The following is a 17,832-nucleotide window of genomic DNA, read 5'->3' as shown; positions in this document are numbered from 1 at the left end:
TGGAAAATACATAAGTGATGTACTGATACTTCAATTAAGAACCCCATAAAAAAAAAACCTGATTAAAAATGTAATTTCCCTTCAAGTTGGAACAGTTCATCTAGCATTTGGATGATTTATCTTCTGTTTAATTCACTGATCTATTTAAAGGATAAAGCTTGGCCAGAGTCTAGGGTTTTCATACACTTCTGTACACGTACAGCAGAGGTTCTCAAATTGTGGTCCATAAAGCACATGCTGAAGGTGTGGAGAGAAGGGGCTGTCAGAGGATGTTGCCTCCTTCTATGTTTCTAGCAGCTACATTGCACGAAAGACAGCTGAAGATAATATTACAAGTGTATTGAATGTATGTGCTTGCAAGTGGTGGGATGGTCTGTCCAATCACAAATGAGAGGGGAAGTACTCCAAACTATAGTAGAGTCTGAGAACACGTGTCTTATAGTAAGGATGGTAAGAATGGCAGCAAAACACCAACTTAGCCGAGCCAGACTCAACACAGCTGAAAGTGGGTTATGGTTAAAGTTACAGTGGCTCCTTTTTTATATCAAGCTATTTCACTGATTCAACAGTTTGACTAGAAACTAAAATATTGAATATTTGTGTTGCTAGTCAGAGCAATGGTTATGGATTGGATATGGTTTTAGTCTAAATCAGACCAGATCTTAAAGTTAAGCATTATAGTAAGTTACTAATTAAGAGACCAAACCTGTAAACACTTAACTGTCAGGCATGGTTATTTTTAAGTATGACTAGTCCCCATTGATGTCAAAAGAGTCTATGGGATTACATAAGGTAGTAAATGCTATGTCACAGGAATAAGTGTTTGCAGGCTCAGGCCTGAATATAACTAGATCTAGTATATACACTGACTAAAGATATATTATCTAAAGCTCTGTGTTTTATATTACAAATTAAGCTTGGCTGTGCCATTTCACTTCTGGGTCTAAACTCTGCTTAGAAATCTATTTTAAATGTTTTATCTGCCACTGTACCATGAAGACAAGCCGTTCTGCATAACTAGCTTTTGGAAAAGTTCTGCAACACACATGTCTTCTGATCTGTTTTGTTTTTTGTGCAGAGCAGTTCTGCCACCACTGCTGGCTACATAGAATGAACATGAAAACCTCCTAGTCAAACATTTCTAACCAAAAATATATTTTATAAAGGGACACTCCAGAAGCGCAGGCTACAACTTCCAATTTGACCAACTTCCAAGTTTTTAATCTGTCCTACAGATTCTGAGTAAGAGGTATATATTATCATTCCGCTTCATCTGGGAGAGTTAAAGCACTACATAAGAAACAAAAGTGAAATTCACTAGTCCCCATCATAAGCGTATAAAATCATGAAGGCCCATTTCTACTGCACAAAAGGAAGATGGAAGCCTGAAAGCCCAAAGGAATCTCTCTTAGCCAAATTCTGTAGTGGCTATGTTGTGCAATCTCTGCAGCAGTTCGAAAGGGGTTTGAGAGCAGAGTGATGAGAGGACGTGGTGGCAGGGGATGTAATCAGTGGCTCACGACTAGCAGCTCGCTTGGCCCTCAATTTTACTAGGAGATGAGGAAGATGGGAAGGGAAGGACACAGGTGCCACTATTCATACCCAACGTTTACCATGGTTTGGGGAGGAGGGGTGAATTCCATCCTCACTCCATCCCCAGTCCTCGGGTAAATTCTGCTTACTTGTACTTTGCCAAATTCATGGTAAAAGAAGTGATCAATGAAAGGTTAAGTAAATATTGGTCTACACATTAAAGTTATAACAAAGCCATACACTACATATCCTCAGTAGAGTGGATGGCTCTTCCCAAGCAATTCTGTTACCCTCTTCCTCTCCATATTACTATCTCAATTTAATTTCTTCCACTTCATAGTTAAAATATACCCTTACTTATATTTTTCCTTGTACTGAGTATTTTAAAAGCTTTTTTTTAAAACTCACTTAACTTGCAAAAATATAAACTAAATTATTTGTGATGCAATAACCAACTGGGATGGGGCACCATTGTGCTAAGCACTTCACAAAAATACAAAGACATGGTCCCTACCCCTAAGTACTTAATGCACACACACACATACCCTAACTGTGCAAACATTTATCCATATGCTTAATTTTACAGCTGTGTAAGCTACTATACACAAAAAACATGCTCCTTGTGGTGACTCACCTGTAGCAGTTAAAACTATTTCCACATATAACACTTCATGACCAAACAAGGAATTGAACCAAAAAAAAAGTAAATTTCAAACATAATTAGAAAAAAAAAAAAAGTTAAGAAATCCTAATATTTGCCAAATGAAAATTAAAACTATTCACCACCTTTTTAAGAGATATTAAAAACAGTTACCATAATACAAAATGTTTAAAATCTAACTCTATTTAAATATTACTATACTTACTTGCATGTTCTCCATGATACAATACTTTACTGTCTTCAACATGTTACTGAAAGCAGTAATGGGATCTAATTATTTAGGAGGACAGTATATTTTTCTTAATTCATTGCTCCAAAAAATACCATGTTCTTTTAGCACATCCTAGCTTTTCACCACAAGTGAAATAACTAACAGTAATAGCTTAAGTGTGAAACTTTTATAAAACAGCATAACTAGAACCATCTGAAAGAAAATATCACTTATTTTCTGAATCTTCCAGATGTAACTAATAAAATCTCTGCCAATTCTGTAAAAGAAGATTAACATCTTTTACATCTAAAATTCTGAAACACTGTCTTGCATCCACAGAGTTATTTTTAAGAAAACAGTTCAACATGACCCACTACTTCTAAAAGTTACATTTATTCACTTATGTAATGGAGGGTTTAATATAAACAGAATAGCATGAGCTAGGTTCAGTTGCACTTGTAATTCTTATAAGCAGGTTAGTTATGGAAGAACTTCTCCTCTCCCACACAAAAGAAATGCAGAAGTCAGTGTTTTCAGAAACCATGCCTCTCTCCTTTGTACAATACCTAGCACACTTTTTGCGCAAATAACTGCTGTATTGTACTGAACTATAATATTTATAAATATTTATATTATATAAATTTATATTATATAAATAAATAAATAAATTTATAAATAGATTATAAATAAAAATATCAGGACTTAAGTAATTATTGGGGGAAAATGTTATCTGAAGACCAGGGTGATCCTGCCAGGTGCTGAAGGCCCTCAACTCCCAGTGACTTAAGTGAGAATTGGAGGCACTCAGGACCTCCACAAATTGTTCAATATCTTGCAGGATCATGCCCTAAACTTATGAGAGTGGAATACGCGTACATGTCCCACCATGTCCCCAAAGCCATGAACTTATACTTCCCTACACACCCAATATACCAGTTCTGACCATTACCCATATCAACTTTGTCATAACTGTAAATGAGAAAAGAAAGGAAGTAGCTGTTGTAAATCTAGGAAAATACTGTTCCATCTAGGCTGTCACTGTGTGCGGTCTCTCATTAAGCACTGACTTTTTATTATCACCATTTTAATAAATTATTAACCATACTTTATAAGGGAAAGATGAATCACCAAAAATTCAACTAGTTTGCACAAAAATGTAAAAGGAAGACTATGGCAAAAGCCCGATTAGAACAAATCTCTCATAGCTCTCAGAGTTCTAGCTGACTCAGACAGTTTCTCAAATAAACAAACTTACAAGTTCAGATGGACCATTTTTGTGAAATACAATAAGCTAATTTGAAGTGGCAGATGCAGCTGAAGAAATTAGTTCCACAAGAGTAAAGACACATTGGGTTGCTCCAAACTTGTTTTCAGATGCACTTTTTTGCTCAGAGTCCTGTTACATAATCTGTAAAAAATATGCTACAAACAAAAGTGATAATGACAGTTTCCAACTGGTGAAGCCACAGGATGTCTAATTAGGAAGAACAGGATCAAGATTCATTGACTGACTTGGAATATTCTTTTTAATTATTATTACTACTACTACTACTACTACTAAGTGTATCCCATAACTTCACTTTAATATTGGAGTTGTTTAAAAAAAACAAAAACTACACACACAGGCTAGTTTATCATTACTGCTAAGGCAGTATAATAGTTCTTGGAACCCTAAACTAACCCATACTGGAGTATCTTTTATTTCACCACACTCATCTGAATGTGACTCTTAGGAAAAGCATCATACATTACTTTCAGTTCTCTTATTTCAGTTACCATAGTATCCTTCACTTTGGCCTCCCCTTCTCTAGTCTACAGACAACTCTGTACTTTGAGAGTGGAAGGCAGCAATGAGAGAACTCTCTCTTCACCAAGTTCAAGCTCCTGGTCCTAACTTTGGAAGATCTGCACAACCTTTTAATTACAACCCATATCATGCTTTACACTCCACCCGTACTTCTTGATTGATACCACTCTCCCTTGTTTGCTCTCTTGTTCTTTTTCCATGCCCAATTTTACATGCAACAGCCTTTCAAGTTATATTCAACCCTTTCCCTCTCCTTCAAAGAGGAAAAAAAAAATCTTTAAAAACCACCCTGTTCTGCGAAGCTTTCCATCTGCATTGACTGCCCCCTACTTTGTTTTTTTTCCTGTTTTGTAACATACTGTATTGCACCAAATTGTGCCTTCAGTCTGTGATCTCTCATTGGATCAGCACTGTATATCATGTACATCTATAGCACTTCATAAATAATTCTGTCTAATACAAAACGTATCCAAACAAGTTTCACAGCTAAATGGACAGATAACAGTTGCATAATAATATTATGTGAATAAAAACAGTCAGTCATAAGTCTAATAGAAGAGGAAGAAAAGTTGTGACATATACAAGGGGAAAGAAGTTTTTACAAAGGAAATATAAAGATATGGAGAGGCTATTCCAGGTTAAAAAGCTGCACAGAATGCTCACATAGCATCAGCCATAAAACAGAGTAAAGGGAGAGAGAAGAAGCTGCACTAGATAAACAGATGGATCATGGTAGTATGAAGAGGTCCATAAGGTAGGCTGGAGGGTTTTTTTTAAGACATCACATTTTTGAAGTGAATGGGGGTGGAGATGTTCTAAGCATGAGGATTATTTGGCCACTATTTCATACACATATCAGAAGGTAGGCAGCAGCATGTTGCATATGTAACTCTAGAGAGTTTGGATTTGGACACCACAGAGGAAGGAGTTGCAATAATCCAGACAAGGAAAGAATGATATGTGGAAGGATTTCTACATAATTATCTGAAGAGATTTCTACAGGAAATCATATGCAGGTGGTAACAGACCAACAGAAGCAGCAAAATCACCAAGTCTGAATTGAGAGACAGATGAGAGAGAGTTGCAACAGAGAATGCTCTTCCAACCCAAAAGAAGCAGTTTGGTCTTTGACGTCTTTAACTAAAGGTGAGAATGAGCCACAACTTCATTTAGTCATGACAAGGGCCATGAAAAACATGTCAGACTGTGAAATCTGACCTGTGTGCTTTTACCCTATACAGATTTCACAGGGGAGACCAGTGTTTCTCAAACTGGGGGTCCTGACCCAAAAGGGAGTTGTGGGGGGGGGGTGACAAGGTTATTTTAGTACAGTCGTAGTATTGCCACCCTTACTTCTGTGCTGCCTTCAGAGCTGGGCAACTGGAGAGCAGTGGCTGTTGGTTGGGTGCTCATTCTCAAGTCAGCACCCCAGCAGCAGCAGCACAGAATTAAGGGTGTCAATATGATACCATGCCATCCTTACTTCTGGTGGTACTCTACCTTCAGAGTTGGGCTCCCAGCCAGCAGCCACAGCTCTCCAGCTGCCCAGCTCTGAAGGCAGTGCTGCCGCCACCAGCAGCGCAGAAGAGTAGCAGTACCGCACCCCCGCTACAATAATGCAATAACTTTGCAAACCTCTCCCCCCACCCCAAACTCCTTTTGGGGTCAGGATCTCTACAGTTACAACACTGGGAAATTTCAGATTTAAATAGCTGAAACCAAGAAAATTAAGATTTTTGAAATTCTTTGAGCATGAAATTGACCAAAATGGACTGTGAATTTGGTACGGCCCTAGTCATGAGTGTGAATAGAGAGGACTCTAAAGCTACCAACAAATTAAAATGTCAAGATAAGAGTTGTAGATAAAAACAAAGACAAGAGGATGGAGCAAAAACTGATTTTTTGAAAGAGCACAGGACAAAATTTTATTTCATGGAACACCACAGAAGTATCAGAGGGGTGAAGCCAGAGAGAAATAAATCAACCAACTTGGAAGGAACCAGAGTTGCCTACATAGTTATGGAGGCAGTCCAGGAAAAGGGGTGTCCAAAGCATAGAAGGTTTCTTCAAGTGCAGGGAGAATGGTCATCAGAGAAGAACCATTTCAGGGAGTCATGAAGTTATCAAAGGGAAAGGAATTGCTGATAATGGCAATAGCGTATGACAAAAAGGTGTCTTCTACGTGCCTACTTCATATTAGACTTTCACTTCATGTAAACTTAAAATGATCTTCAATTAAGGATTACAGCAAAAGCCTGTCTTTTCATCTAAAGCCAGTATATGAGTGGGAATTTTTAAAAACTATCACCGGGGCAGCTATCGATCAAAATAATTAAACAAAAGGCATGCATGAACTGGTTCACAATTTTTGTGGTGTGTTTAATTTAAATTTGTCTAGTTGTAGAAACAGAGCAGAGTCTAACTGGTACAGGGAAACTTGTCTTCATAAGAATCCCACCTCAACTGGAACCATTAAAAATAAGACAGAATGTGTTAGGTTTTTGCGACTTGGCAGCCAGAAAATTAATATAGTTCATTCTATACATATTATATAGATCAGTGGTCTCCAAACTGTCAGGCACGACCACCTTGGGGGTCATATAGGAATGTTTGGGATGGGGAGGGAGCATGGCAGGGCCTAGGCCAGCCCCAACAGGGGTCAGAGAGGGAGTCCCACCCAGTCCCACGCTCCGCTCCGGCCCCAGCCCTGCCCCCAGTCCAGTTTGGACCCCAGCTGCAGACCTGCTCTTGTACCCAGCCGCAGCTCCTGCCCCTGGCTCCTGACAGGAGGTGGGTGGGGGGGAGGATTAGGTTCCATTACGGGTAAGGGGCGGGTGCAACAGAAAAAGTTTGGGGACCATTGGTATAGATATATGCTCACTCCAGTCAAAATCTATTGCAGTCATAGCAAGTAAAAGATTACTGTTTATGTTTATCACATACAATCCTAGCAATGACACTCAATATTTTATGCCCACTCCTTTACTTGCAACTTGTTTCATCTGAAGAAAATATCAAGCCTAAAAAAAAACTTAAAACCATTCTATATGAAAACAACCTATAAGCAAGTTAGCATAGGACATTTTCAAGTGTTCACTCTCTAAAAATATTTCTAGCATAATTAAAAGTTCTGCAGATTCCTAAATCTTATTCCAGTGATTCATTTATAGCACCACGGTCACTCTGAAATCTAGTCAATTAAAAACACCCCACAAAAACAGTTTCAGGTGCTACTCGCTCACCTGCCAATTTTGTGGTTCCACAATATCCCTGCAAACTCTCCCTCTCCCCTGTTGCTATGTGCAAGGCCCACAAACAGGGGAAACTGACATGGGCCCCAATCCTGCAGACACATAAAGCTGAGTAATGCAATAAGTTTAGTACTACACAGGTGCATAGCTATTTGCCAGAATAGGCATTTATTAGATTACAGAGAGGAAAGAGGAAACTGACTATACACAAAGTGCTGTCAAAGGTACAAAGTGAAAAAGAGAACCACACAAAAAAATTTTTTTGCCTGTATGGCATCTCTAATCTTAACTGTTGCTTAAAACAATAGTTAATTTAAAAAGTCAGAAGTGTGATATTTGGGTTAAAGGTGACCCTTTAAGGAAGGCTAACCAAGATTTTCACTTTCTTCTATTGTTAGTACTTCAGGTAGGCAAAACAAAAACAAAAAAACAACCACCACACAACCAATAAAGGTGCTATATGGTATGAAACACATACCTGTCTTCAGGCAACTGTTCTCAGAAACCAGTGATTAATATGATACAGTATAAGGAGTAAGTTACAGCAAGGTTAATAAGAATCCTTTGCAGTAGGTATACTGTTAACGCTACAATGACAAGATACCTTACAGCAAGTTTCTCTGGTGTTTATATACTGTAAATACCTACTTTAAGAAGATAAAGAAATGTTGTTTTGTGAAGACAAAGGTTTTAGAGTTATGGAAAGAAGAATGCTTTAACAGGAAATATCCTGATGTGTGAAGAGGTTCAAAAAACAAAACAAAACGGTACTTACAAGTTTGCCTTCTAAAGACAAACTCTACAGTTATATGAGCAGATCCTGAAACCCATACCCATACATGTAATTTCACTGAAGTCAATGGATCTAAGCATGCACATATGTAACGGCCATAGGACATCTCAGACATCAAAAAAAAAATCCATCATCTCTTGACCTCTAACCTTAACAGTACAGAGCTTAACAGATCTTGCATTTTAAAATAAGATTTTAGTAAAATGACAGATATAGCCATCCTTATACCTTAAAGCTGCCTTTGAAAGGAAAGCTTGATGGTTTAGGGGATTGATAATAGGATATGGAAACTCTGACTTCGAGGTCCTGGTCACTGACTCAACAGCAGGCCAATAGTAGGATGACCAGATGTCCCGTTTTTTGGGACTTTCTTATATTGGCGTCTATTACCTCCCACCCCCGTCCTGTTTTTTCACAGTTGCTATCTGGTCACCCTAGCCAATAGTAATAAAAAACTGTTACCATTTGACACAGTTTAGCCAGGCTGTTGGGTAAGTTCAATTCCTACATGACATATCTATTTCATATGTAAACCACCACCACAATTAGCATACTACAGGCAAATAAGGAACTGGTAGAGCGAACAAATCTTTCAAGGTCACAGCTGGTTGAGATACACTGCCGAGGCAGTGAACTGAAGTAAACATTGCGGTTATCTATGTATTCTGTGGATAAGTAGGACATCAATCCCCATGGCTGAGAAACTATTCATTTCACAAATGCTAAATTCAATTTAATTACACAATATACTTGGAAGATTTGCAAGTCATCGCATTTTAGACCAACATAGAACTTGTTTTGGATTACACAGTCCACTTTAAGATGTCAAACAAACAAACAATCATTTTGCATGTGTTAGGAAAATGAAGTGATATTTTGAATTAAAGTACAAATATAATTGGTTCACAAATAACCATGTCATTTGAGGAGATCAATCACAGCAAATTTCTGAGGACAGTGAACTAGCTTTAAAAAAAAATTCTTTTGTAAATACACCAAATGATAATCATTTCTTCAACTTCTAATATTTGTAAAAGCTCAGCAAATAGATAACTGCTTTTAAATATTGGTTGTTTTCGGTGAAAAAAGAAGCCAGCTTTACTTAGCACTTATGGTCCAAACTTATTTTTTTTTGTTTCAAATAGTTTCATGCAGAAATAGGTTCATGAATATCTGGTTCTATGTAATCAGACAGTCACATTCCCCCTTCACTTCACCAATGAATGAAGCAGTGTGTGAACATTAACATCTGTATTTCTATAGTCATCTGTAAGATGAAGAAAAACAAAATAAGGGAGACAGTACTACTGTTCACCAAAATACAGGAGATCTCTCTAGCTGGCATATTAAAAAATTACTCACATTTCTTCTTAGGATTTATTCATCACTTTCACATAGTGCCAGCAAATTTTATCTGTGTGCCACCAATATCAAAGAGATTTTTTTCCTCCCCCCAAAAATACATTCACGTCAGTGTTAGAGTAAGAGACAAGATGGGTGAGGTAATATATTTTATTATACAAAATTTCTGTTGGTGAGAGACACAAGCTTCTGAGCTCATCTTCGGGTCTGGGAGTTTCCAGAAGAGCTCTGTGTAAGCTCGAAAGTTAGTTTCTCTCATGGGAGATTTTGTCCAATAAAAGATCTCACTCACCTTGACTCTCTAATATCCGGAGACCGACATAGCTACAACTACATGTCACAGTGTTAAAATACGTCATTTATTTCAGTTTTCAAAGTACCATTGACTAAAGAGTTAATTTGAGACATCAAGGGGTAATTCCAACATTAGACAATAAACTGAATAGCACCAATTCAGAGTCACACTAGAGATTTGAAGCTAAGGTGGAAAACAAACACTAACATTCCCTACAGGACTAAACTGGTCATAGGAATGCCCCACACTGCCTACAAAACATTAACATTTTTGTATGTAATCTTGGAGTGTTTTGGGTCTCTCTAAAAAAGGCAAAAATGCAAATGGGACCCATGTATATAAAGAAGTTTATAACTAAACTCTAAGGATATTGTTGCTCCTTTTTTTTTTATTGTTGACAAAGCCACGGTTTAAATTAAGTCTCATAATTATGAAGTAATGTATGTGTATAGATCTTGGTACAAATAAAGCAGTACCCTTTTGTTGTAATTCCACAGCCCTCATATTCAGATTTTTATTTTGCTCTGAAATGTGTTTCGTGAATGCAAATATAAAACAGTATTGAAGCCCAAAAGTGGCTAGTTTATCCCTTGAAAATTCAAGTAGATGTTACGGAATGTGCAGCCTAGAAGACAAAGTATATGTAGAACATTTCTAAGATATTAAGATAAAATTCTGTTGGGAGTGGATTTTTATTTTAAAATTTCTATTTTCCATTCTCTCAGCATTCAGTTAATCAGAATATTTAATATTTAATAGTTTTCATGCAAATATATTCTTCATTTAACAAAAAATACTTAAAACAATTTTAGTGAAGGAAAATTATATTGTATTATGAAATTTTGCATAAGGATGGTTTGTGTCTAAAAGCTTATTATGATAACAGATTGTCAACTTTAAGAAGTTAGATTTGTCAATATAATAGTTGAAATATTATGAATTAAATCAAATAGGCTCTGTAGGTAGAGCATTTTAGATCTATAGTTCATCATTTTTCCTGTGTTATGTTTTAATTAACATGAAATTGATTCTTATCACTTTTTAAAAGGAAAATATTACCATGTTTCACATGTGGTGGAAAGAGATTAAGCCATATAAGCTGCTGTAACAAAGACAGCAAGATTTGGCAGATAGAATATAGGACATGAAGTCAGAAATATGGACTATTCCCAGTTACTTCCACATACTTCCTGCATGTCTGTGCAAGTCACCTACCTTCTTTGTACCTTGGTTTCCTGATACGTAAAATCCAGATAACACCTACCTCACAGTGGTATTGCAAGGCTTAGCTCATGTTTAAACAATCCATTTTTAAGTATAGGGTTATAAGTAATAGCCAACATAGATTTGTCAAGAACAATTCATACCAAACCAACCTAATTTCCTTCTTTGAAAGGGTTACTGGCCTACTGGATAGGAGAGAAGTTATAGATGTGATGTACCTTAATTTAATAAGGCTTTTGGCAGTCCCACATGACCTTTTCTTAAGAAAATTAGGGAAATGTGATCTTGATGAAATTACTGTAACATGGGTACCACAGTTCAGGGCAACTGCACCTCTACTACCCCTCTGTGGTCCAATTGAAGGCATTCACTCTAGACTCCAGGGTCCTCAGCCATCATCTGTCTTGGGTAGAGAACCTCAACTCCCTTCCATCTTACCCGGGTTTTTCCAGGCTGCACAGTACCCAGCATACACTGTGAATTCCCCAGCAAGTCAGACTGCCTCAACAGGCCTGTTTTGCCTTTTCCACAAAGGCTTTAAACAGCATTATTGCCCACAAGTATGAGTTATCACACAGCTTTTCATAATCAAGCATATTTATTCTTAAGGTGAAAACATTACAGTGAAACCATATTAAAAACAATACAACAACCTACACCCATGCAACTAGGCATACGAGTGATCACCCCCCTCCCAACTCCAACAAGGGCTCTGGCAAGTGATCCATCCTTCAAACCCCATCAAGAGTGTTCCCCGCCCCCGTGGTCACAAGTTGGTAACAGCTGTTACCAACGAACAAGGACACATAAGAATCTGAGAATCACTCCTTTATAGAGTTTGGGTCTTTGATCTGCAGATACATTAATAGGTAATCAGCCAATGGTCCCCTCCTCAGGGTAAAATTTAAAGGTTGGGTCTTTGCATAACTGAAGGAGGTAATTTGTATCCCCCCCCCCCACCCAAACACACGTATTTCCTAGGAACTCCACTTAACTTTTTCTGGTACATTATTTAAAATAGTCCTTTGACGTTCATAACACTTCCCCAGGTTTACATTGGCCATGTCACCTCCCCAGAAAAGTTACATAAGACCCCACAATAATACATAAAGTTTGCATTTTTAATACAATGGACTCCAAAGATACTTAAATTTATTTCAGTAGTTTGTCCAGGATATTGCATGCATGGCCATATCTGTCACAGTGGGTGCAAAACTGGTGGAAAGATCATATTCAAATAGTAGTTCTTGATAGTTCACTGTCAAACTGAGAGTGATGTATCTAGTGGGGTCCTATAGGGTGTCTATCCTTCTATGGTACTACTCAATATTTTCATTGAAGACTTGGATAATGGAGTGGAGAATATGCTTATAAAATATGCATTTGATACCAAACTCAGAAGGATTTCCACCACTTTAGAGGACAGGATTAGAATTCAAAATGACCTTGGAAAATGGGAGAATTTGTCTGAAATCAGTGAGATAAATTTAATAAAGATAAATGAAAAGTACTATACTTAGAAAGAAAAAACCAAATGCACAAATACAAAATGAAGAATAACTGGATAGGCAGTAATACTACTGAAAAATATCCAGCAGTTAGAGTGGATCACAAATTGAATACGAGTCAACAAACTGATGCAATTGAGAAAAAGGCTAGCCTGCTGGGATGTATTAACAGGAATGTCATATGCAAGACATTGGAGGAAATTGTCCGGCTCTGTTTAGCATGTGAGAGGCCTCAGCTGGAGTACTGTGTCCAGTTCTGCGTGCCACACTTTCAGAAATATGTGTACAAATTGGAAAGTCCACAGGAAAGCAACAAAAATGATAAAAGGTTTTTAAAAAACTGACCTGTGAGAACAGGATTAAAAATTGGACAAGTTTAGTCTCGAAAAAGGCTGAGGGAGGACCTAATAATAATCTTCAGAGAGGATAAGGGATGTTATAAAGAGGACTGTGATCAATTTTTCCTTCATGTCCACTGAAGGCAAGACAAGAAGTAATCTGCTTAAACCACAGCCAAGGAGATTTGGGTTACATATTAGGAAAAACTTTCTAACTATAAGGATAGTTAACACTGGAATAGGCATCCAAGGCAAGTTGTGGAATACCCATCACTGGAGGTTTTGAAGAACAAGTTAGAAAAATGCCTGTCAGGAATTGTCTAGATAAACTTGATCTTGCCTCAGGAGCAGGGGGCTGGACTAGATGACCTCTTGAGGTCCCTTACAACCACACATTTCCATGATTCTCTGCTTGCTCATAAAGCACCTTGAAATCCTCAGATGGAAGGTGTTATTAGAAATGAAAGACATTGTTATTTTTAAATGGTGAAATGAGAGGATGAGCTGGCCTATCTTCCCAGCATAAACTTCTCCCAAGGTGTCCTTTTATTTCTTTACTTTGGGGGAGGGGGGGAGAGGGCCTAAGATATAACCCTGGGAAACTTGTATAGCTAATATAAAAAAAATGGGGGGGGGAGGAGCTTTTTGGCCCAATTGGGTAAATGAATTTCCGGCGATGACAGTCCTTCATGAAGGACGCTCTGCTTCTAGATCTCCAGTATTCAATACAGTAACTGTTCAGAAAAGTTTCACAGATAATCCCAACTACCATGGCAGAGGGTGAGAAAAAAGTGGTCTCTGAGATAGCCAGAACCCATGTCATAGTGTTTGAGCAACAACTTCAATTCCACCAAGAAAAACTGACAGATACTGAAGTCTGAGAGCAGTGTGTAATACGCTTCAGAGAGAAGCACTGGCACTGAAGTATCTGAACCATTTTCAAGGGTATCCCTATGTAGACAGCATCTCAACTAAATTTTTTTTTTAAACAGAGTTCAACTGTTCTTTATCTGACTAGACTCTTTTGTAGATGGCAATTTTTTTTTTATTTTACTTTGTACTTGAAGCTTTGATTCTCCTCCCACTCACTCTACTCCATGCATTAACAGAAATAGCCACTGCTACTGTCATACCACACGAGTGCTACAGATAAATACACCATTGCTCCAGTGGTAGAATCTGACATGCTAGCTCAAAAATCTAAAATGCTCTCTCATGCAGCAGTGTATGTTCAGTAAGTTATATAGTCAATGTAGTGAACAGACGCAGTAGTAGTGACTTTGCTAACCATCAAGATTTATGAAAATGAGTACTCCTTGATGACTTACTGTTAGGATTATACAGCATCACAGTACATATTTTTTAGTATTTACATAATAAGATATAAAAAGAAAAGGAGTACTTGTGGCACCTTAGAGACTAACAAATTTATTTGAGCATAATGCATCCGATGAAGTGAGCTGTAGCTCATGAAAGCTTATGCTCAAATAAATTTGTTAGTCTCTAAGGTGCCACAAGCCCTCCTTTTCTTTTTGCGAATATAGACTAACACGGCTGCTACTCTGAAACCTGTCATAATAAGATATGAAAGTGTATTTTCTTCTGAGTTACAAGGAAATATAGTCATTCTAGTTTAAAACTAACTACTAAAATAACATTTTAAATGTATCAAAACACATTTTCAATATTTCAATTAAGCTGAAGATGAAAAATATATGATTCTTGTACAATATTATATGCAATACTAACAGCATTATAAGACTAACTGTTCTTACAGTAAGGTCAAACAAAAGTGATCTGAAAAATTTCCTGTTCGAGACAACAATGTTCTAAAAACCTTGAAGAATTAATACTTCGGGATTATTTTTAAAAATGTTACACAATCAGAAAAGATTCCCTCACAGAACAACTTGCCAAGAGCGCAGGTGACGAGTTTCTATTCATTGCCAAAATGAGTGAAATGCAAAAATAAATTTTTTTTGATTTTTTAAACGTTCAACTTAAAGTAATATAAAGGTATTAGAAATGTAAGCTACTACACCCTAAAATATTTTCCCAGAGGGTTTTAAACAAAAACAGATTCCATATAAAGTCTTCCATCCCATCTTTAAAATTCTCCTATTTTCATCAATTTAACTTGACCTTTAACATCACTTTAACATGCAATCTGACTATTGATTTTGGAAACTCACAAGGCTACCACCTTCCCTTCCCCCCTCTCATTGTAAGAGTTTCTCTGATTAAAAGTCTCAAATTATTTTAAGCCATAAAGGGGCTAAATTATAACAGCAGAAAAAATGTAAGTTTTTTATAAAATGTACTTGCTTTGACTGGAAGCACAAAGCACCACTGTAACAGACATTCAAGTTGAAAACTAGACTGCTTTGGTATTCAGGTAATATGTATACTGAAACTTAAAAAAAAATTGCTGTTTATTTTGGTTTTTAGGCAAATCCAAAATGCACTATGGAATGTAAATTCAATCATATTATGTTTAATTATGGAGGAAAAAAATAAATTACAATGTTTCACACAATCAATAAGGAGAAGCAGGATTTACGGACGTGGGCTACTCGAAAATCAAGCACTGTAGCCAAGAGACCATTACTACAATGGGTACAACAGAACACAGTCATTCACTTTCAGCATGAGCTTCAGGTGCTCAGCACATCTTCATTTTTTTATTTTTATATCAGGCCATTATTTGTATTATCCTAGGACCCCAATTCATGAACAAGGACTCCACAGTGCAAAGTGCTGTACAAACACAAAACGAAAACAATTTATTTGAAAATATTGCCCTTAATTACCGCATAACCTGATGGCTTAGGCCTCTCAGTCTCCCTGGAAAGCTTTCACTTGCCAGTACAGAGTAAACACATTGATTTTTTTCTCCAAATCCTATTCTGTATTGTACTGTATTCACTCACAATCTGATCCGTGGCGCAACAAAGCTTTCACTTAAAAAAAAAAAAAAAGATTAAGTTTCGCATCCATAAGGGATAGAAGTTCATATTCCAAATATGAATGTAGACCATGTAGTATTGTCTTTCCGAGTCTACAGAGAACCCTAACGCTCCTGATGTTGCTCATAGCTTTCCCCAAGCAGCAGCTGGAAGAAATTCACTGATTCTTGTCAGTTTCACGACAGCAGTTTCCTGCTACTGCTTGGGAAAGCTACCTGCCGCATCAACGGTAGGCAATGAAGCTATGCAGACAAGAGGAGGATCCAAAACCAGAGGCTGGCGAAGTAGTTAAGCAGCAGCACCACCCACACATCCTCCACACAGAAGCCAAAAATCAGGAATTAAAAAGGTAGCGCAACCCCCTCCCTTCCAGCCTTCAACAGGCTCTGAAGGGCAGGTTAGAAGCGTGAGCCATAAGCGTCCCACTCAGAACATCCCTCTCCTTTGCAGCTGTCCAGGACCGGGGTGGGGGCAAAGGAAATCCATATTTAATTGCACATCCACCAGCCAGAGGCAGATATGAAAGATGGAGGCTTGGAGCAGAGGCAAAGGACAGCCCCACCGCGATCGGGATCCCAGCGCCTTTCCTCTTCCCCGCAGCCGACCCTGGGGAAGGGTTTTCTCCTCGCCTGGGGGAGCGGGGGCTGCGCCTGATGCTCCCCACGCCACTTCTCCGCCCGCATCGCTCCCGGGTCGCCCCCCGCCTAGGAGCAAGTGGCCCCTTTCCCTTGCCGGGGGAAGCCACAAACCCACCCCGAGCGACGGGGCGGAGGGTTTCCGAGGCAGCCGCCAGCACCGACCCGTCCCAGCCGGGGAAGCCCGGGCGGCAGGGACGAGCCCTGAACCCGACAGATCCCTGCGACCGCCGCCCCCCCAACCGGGAGCCCGACACACCCTCGCCCCGGCGCCGCGGGGAAACCCGCCCCAGCCCGCCCCGCAGCGCAGGGGCCGCTCACTGCCCGGGGCGGGGGAGAGCAGCGGCCCCGGCGCTGCCGGGCAGGTGACAGGTGGGGCTGGGGCTCCCCCTGGCCGCGCGGCCCCGGCACTCACCCGGCTCCGGCGGCTGCTGGGCTGCGGCTCCGCCGCTGTTTTCGTTACCCCGAGCAGCGCTCACCACCCCGTTCCGCGGCCAGCCCGCTCCGCTCTCAGCCTAGCCCGCTGCCCGCCCCGCCCCGCCCACGCCTACTGCATTGACACCGGCCCCCTCCAATGGGAGAGAGCGAGCCCGCGGGCAGGCAGCCACGCCCCCACCACGCGGCCAATACGAGCTGGCTATTCCTCCGCGCGGGAGGGGCTGGGGGGCCTCACCCCCTCCCTCCGTCCGCTCTCCTACCTCGACCCCGCCCACCGCGTGGACAAGCTCGGTTGACTCTGCAGTTCCCGAGCAACCAGAGCCGGGGTGCGGGCGGCTGGCTGACAGCTGGAGCCTGGGGCGGGGGGAGGGTCCGAGCCGGAGCGGGAGGGGGCGGAGCAGCGGCGGGGGTCGTGACAGGAAGGAGGCGGCAGCAGCAGCAAGGGGGGCGGGGAGGAGATCCTGGTCGCGGAGGGGGGGAGCAGCTGCTGTCAAATGCATGCGACATGCGGCATCCCTGTGACACAGGCAGGTGGAGGCCAAGGGCGGTGATCTTCGGGGAGGCAGCGGTGGGTAGGTGTAGGAATGTTCCTAGGGGCTGGCTGGCAGCGGCTCGTGAGGAGGCAGAGCCCGCTCTGGGGGGTGTCTAATTTAGAAGGGGTTTTAATCTCTCCCCGCTCTCTTGAAATCGTTGCGCTGCATTTTTTTGGGGGGGGGGGGCAGGCGAACTATTACACTATTTATTACACTATTACTATTACAATTACACCCACAACACACCGACGCATAGAGCTGCGAGAGTCACTGGTGT

At 40.0% G+C, this 17,832-nt stretch overlaps 1 protein-coding gene across 3 annotated transcripts in view; it reads right to left on the bottom strand.

Moving 5' to 3' along the window:
• The window catches only part of CDKL5 (cyclin dependent kinase like 5), a 214,056-nt gene extending 196,920 nt beyond the window's left edge, over positions 1–17,136 (bottom strand). For 2 of the 3 annotated variants that reach the window (XM_037901155.2, XM_037901170.2), the window contains exon 1: positions 17,000–17,136. The gene's annotated coding sequence lies outside the window, so the exon portion shown is untranslated. The remainder of the gene's footprint in view (positions 1–16,999) is intronic. The other variant, XM_043537928.1, reaches the window with a different exon arrangement.
• Positions 17,137–17,832: the final 696 nt, after the last annotated feature.

Source organism: Chelonia mydas, chromosome 1 (genome assembly GCF_015237465.2).
Source record: "Chelonia mydas isolate rCheMyd1 chromosome 1, rCheMyd1.pri.v2, whole genome shotgun sequence".
In the NCBI taxonomy this organism is placed as follows: Eukaryota; Metazoa; Chordata; order Testudines; family Cheloniidae; genus Chelonia; species Chelonia mydas.
The sequence above is the reverse complement of the archived record's forward strand: the minus strand, read 5'-3'. Positions and strand labels throughout refer to the sequence as shown.